Source organism: Chenopodium album, chromosome 18, assembly GCF_948465745.1.
Source record: "Chenopodium album chromosome 18, dcCheAlbu1.1, whole genome shotgun sequence".
Taxonomy (NCBI): Eukaryota; Viridiplantae; Streptophyta; class Magnoliopsida; order Caryophyllales; family Amaranthaceae; genus Chenopodium; species Chenopodium album.
The window spans coordinates 27189810-27195015 of NC_137851.1; the positions used below are offsets into that span (position 1 = coordinate 27189810).

Here is a 5206-nt window from a genome sequence, read left to right on the forward strand (position 1 = left end):
ATATTGGAATCCTCATAAATTTCAAGAACAACAAAATCAATTGGAATTACAAACTTTCCTACCCTTAAGGGAACATCTGCTACCTTACCTTTTGGAACCTTAATTGATCTATCGGCTAATTGCAAGGTAATGTTGGTAAGTGAAAGTTCTCCTAACTCAAGTCTTTGATAATCCGAATATGGCATAAGGCTAACATTAGCTCCTAAGTCACACAAGGCATTATCAATTTGCATCTTATATATAACACAAGAAATAAAAAAGTTTCTGAGGTCCTTTAACTTGGGCGGCATCTTGTTCATAATGATTGCACTACAATTCTTGGTTAAGCTAACCGTTTCCGCCATATCACAATTTCTTCTTCCACTCAAGATGTCTTTAAGGAATTTTGCATAATTTGGCATTTGTCAATGACATCGGTAAATGGAAGGGTAAAATAAAGTTGCCTATGCATCTCTATAAATTTGCCACCTTGTTAATCTAGTTAGTGCCTATTGAACTTTTGGAGGTATGGGAGCTTAGGTTTGATGACTTCTCTCACTTTCTCTTTTTTTTATTTCAATTGGTTTTTCAACCACATCCTCATTCAAAGAGCTTTTTCCTTCCTCCTTAGCCTCACTCTTTTTAGGCTCTACATTCTCAAGAATCCTACCATTCCTTGTCACTATGGCATTAATTGGTCTTTAGGATCTACACCTTGAGATGGTAGGGAATAAGGGCTAGCATGATCTTTCAAAACATTTGCCAATTGAGAAATTTGATTCTCCAACATCTTACTATGAGCCATCATGTCATTAAAATTCTATCACTAGATGACATGTAAGTGTTCAACACCTTAATTTTATTTTCAATGACATCCTCCAAACTACCTCTAGAAGGAGATGATTGGGCATAAGAACTATCATTTTGACCTTGAGCCTTTGGAGTGAAATCAGGTGGGGGACCCCTTTGATTGTTATTTTAAAAATTGCCCCTATTTTGGTTACTCCGATTGCCCCGACCTATGTTTTGGCCACTTTGGTTATGATTACCATAATTTTGATTATGGTTCCCATATCCTTGCCCTTGTTTTTGACCACCAAAACCTTGGTAGTGATAGTTGCCTCGGAAACCTTGGTTTCTATAACCCCCGTTTTGGTTATAATTATCAAAATTCCCATTATGATAGTTCCTATTCCCATTATTTCTTTGATTATCAAATCTAGGTCCAACATTGTTATTAGACACATAGTTCACATGTTCATTCTCATTGCCAACATAATCATCACATCAATCAAAAGAAGCATTAGGACAATTTGAAGCATCATGGTCATATGATTCACACAAATCACATAATACATAACCATTAGACATGTTACTAGAAAGGGGAAGGGGATTTAAGTTAGGAAATGCACCTCTCCCCTTATTTTGGGAGGGAAGAATCGGTGCTTGAGATGAAACACTCTTAAATTTGGCTTTCATAGAGGTCATTTCCTTCCCTAATTAAGATATTTGTGAGGACAAGTTGTTGATGGCATTGATATGATCAACCGAGTTCACCGAAGCACCACTTTTGCTCGTTGTTTCACGCACATCATCTTGCCAATCCATATAATTCCTCACTACATCTTCAATGATGTCCACCACTTCCTCCTCCATCCTGTTCATTATTGGTCCTCCGGCTCCCACATCAAGGCAAGATTTTCCTTGAGGGCTTTGACCTCAATAGAATATTTGGATAATTTGATAGGTAGGAATCCCATGGTGTGGGCACTTTCTTTGGTATTCCTTATACCTCTCCCATTCCTCATAAAGACTTTCATTGGGTTTTTGCTTAAAGCTTTGAATAAGAGCTCTTCCATCGGCCGTTTTCTTTTGTGGATAGAACAGAAATAGAAACTCCTTAGTCACTTCATCCCATGTCCTCAAGGAGTTTGGTTTCACCTCCTTGTCCAACTGACGCAGGACAAACCTAGGTCGTTGGTATCTAAGTTCTCCGATAAAAAAAAAATTGTACAACCAAACCCCACCCTAGGTATGGGGTATGTCCGGGTTGAACCCAACGGACGGCAGTTTTTGCTAAGGTCTAAGCTAAACTATTCCGAAATCTTAAAAAGAATGGGTTGGTCTATGCTATCGAAATCAATTCAATAAAACTAACAAATGGAAATCAATTATCAAAACACTAGGGAATTTAGGATCCACATGCACTAATGAAAAACATGCTAATTTAACGGGAATTTGATCAGTTAAGCAATGCGAGGTAAAACGATATTTGCTATCAAAATCACTCAAAGAGCTATTTCCTAGGGTCAAGCTAGAGGTCTCTACAAATGACTTCTAGGAAACTCGCAAATCAAGATCAATCGATAATAATAGCATCCAAATCAATTATCCGTGTCATTGAAAACTATTATGCAATCTAGCATGATCATCAAGGTTAGCTACTCCTCTTCAAATCAAACACATGCACAAATTTCATCAGCTAATTTAATCACATCAACAAATCAATCAAAAACCCCTAATTAGCTATAGATTATCACTAATACATGCTTCATCACATCCCTAACAAAGGAACTACTCACTACTCATGGTAAAATTGAAAAGCATAACAAAAGTAATCATCAATCTCATCATCAACATTGTAATCCAAATATCAACAATCAAAATCAAGCTAAACAGTAGAAATTCAACAATATATAAAAATCAAACATAAAATTGCATTGAAAAGGAAAGAATTCTTAAAAAACTTTGATCAATATCAAAGAGGAATGAAGATTTCAATATCACAATCATCAAACACCAAGTTTCTGTCTCTAAAATCTAAGAACAAAATTTTCAAAATTTAGAGCTTCTCTCTCTAAAATCCTAATCAAAATTTCATCAAAAACAGAATCTAATACTTAATTCTCTCTCTAGAAATGAAGGAATTCTATATATAATAAAACTAACTAAGGAAAAGTTAGTTAGACATCCAAAAGATACTTCAAAAGGCGCGGCCTCTCATCCCTAAGCGCGGCCGCAACAAAATGGGTACGGAAGCAGGGGGAAGAGAGACGCGCGGCTGTTCCTGGCACTTGCGCGGCCGCTCCACCCTCGCGAGCGGCCGCACCATGGGAGAAAGGGATATGGCTTGGTGCGCTCCAAGATGCCCCCTTGCGCTCTACATGATGGAGGTTGGTGAGGCAGTCACTTGAAGCCCTTACGGTGGGTTCAACACCGTCTTTTGATGTCCACGCGGCATGAGAGCGCGGCCTTGAAGACTTGACTCTTACACTCCTTTGCTTTTGAGCTTCAAGAGGTAGAATCAGGATGCATCTTAAGCCTTGTATACCCCGAGAGAATGCCAATAAGCATCTCGAACATCACCAACTTCCTAAAATCAAAGATAACTAAACAAGTAAATAAGAAAATGTAAAATAAACTAAGAAATGCAAGAAAGTAGGAACGCAACTAAGGAAAATGCCAAATAGAGACAATACAAGTAATGCTAAAGAAAAAGAGGTAAAAGAGATGTAAAAGCAATGAAAAATGATCCTAAAAGAAGCTAAATGAGTGCCATAAATGACACTCATCATTTGTTCAAAGAAGAAGAAATAGGATGAAAGACTTATTCAAACAAGAAAAAGAAAAGAAAGATATAAGAATATACACTAGGACTCACTTTCGTAGGAATCACGGTTGTTTTTAGCTAAAACAAGCACTTTAAACCCCAAAGTTGCCAATGAGGAAGAGTGAGGTCTCGTAAGGGTATCCAAAAAGTTTGACCCATAACTCTTGGTAAAAATGAGGCAAATTAATAATTGAAAGTAAAATAAAAAATTCAAACAAGTAACTAATGAAATGGACTTTTACAAGTGACCAAATGCAAGCGAATAAACAACTTTCTATACAATAACGATGTGCACGTTCCAAGATATCACTCTTATCTTCCTCTTGGGCTTCTTTACTCACCTTCTTTGACAGATTGATCTATTTTTCTCACTTGAATCACTCATCTTCTTATCTTCCTCACTCTTCCTAAAAACTCTCTCTTCAAGCACTTTCCCACTACTTCTGGTGATAGAATACACGGGTTTCTTAGGCTCAAATCCTTGTGAGGGTAAAGAAGAAGGGCTAGCATTCACAATCTCTTTCAAAGTATTAGCCAATTGAGTGATTTGTGTTTCAACCATCTTGTTATGTGTCATCATCTCAATGAACTTTTTATCAATTACCGATATATAAGTGTTCAAAATTTTAGTTTGGTTCTCGATGATCTATTCCAAGGTAAATCTAGAAGATGAAGGTTGAGCAGAGGAATTATCACCAATACCTTGAGTTCTTGGAGAAAATCCGGGTGTGGATCCCCTTTGGTTGTGGTTTTGAAAATTTCCCCGGTTTTAGTTGCTCCAATTACCCCGATTTTGATTTTGGCCATTGTTTTGGTATTGGTTACCATAGCCTTGACCTTAGCTTTGGTTTCCATACCCTTGGCTTTAGTTTTTATTATTATAGTTGCCTCGGAAATTTTAATTTCCTTGGTTTCTATAACCACCATTGTTATAATTATTAAAATTCCCTTGTTGGTGAGCATTTCTATTCCCAAAGTTTCTTGGTCCATCATATCTTTGTCCATTGTTGTTATTTGAAACAAAAGTCACTTGCTCACAATCATTATTATCAACATTATCACAATTCTCAAATGCATGTGGACAATTAGAAGAATCACGGCCATATAACCACATACATCTCAAAACAGACATCCATTTGGCATATTATTCAAAGTTCAAGGAGGAGTAGAGTTAGAAGATGTACCTCTCCCCTTATTATGAAGAATAGGTTCATGTGAACAAGCACTCTCAAGCTTTGTCTTAATTGAGGTCATCTCCTTTCCCAAGTTTGAGATTTGTGAGGACAAATTATTGATGGCATTGAGATGGTCGATTGAATGAACCGTCGAATCGCTTTTTCTTGTCGTCTCTCTCTCACCTTCTTGCCAATCCATGTGATATCTCACCACATTTTCAATTAAGTCCTCCACTTTATCCTCTGTTTTGTTCATGATAGGGCCTCCAGCACAGGCATCCAAGAAAGACTTGCCTTGGGGGCTTAAACCTGCATAGAAGATTTAGATGATTTGATAGGTAGGGATCCCATGGTGTGGGCACTCTCTTTGGTACTCCTTATACCTTTCCCATGCCTCAGAAAGACTTTCATTTGGCTTTATCTTGAAAATTTAAATGAGAGC

General features: G+C 37.3%; 2 pseudogenes; both read left to right on the forward strand.

Moving 5' to 3' along the window:
• Positions 1–1732: 1732 nt before the first annotated feature.
• Positions 1733–1830, forward strand: LOC145593335 (small nucleolar RNA R71; annotated as a pseudogene).
• Positions 1831–5108: 3278 nt separating this feature from the next.
• Positions 5109–5206, forward strand: LOC145593344 (small nucleolar RNA R71; annotated as a pseudogene).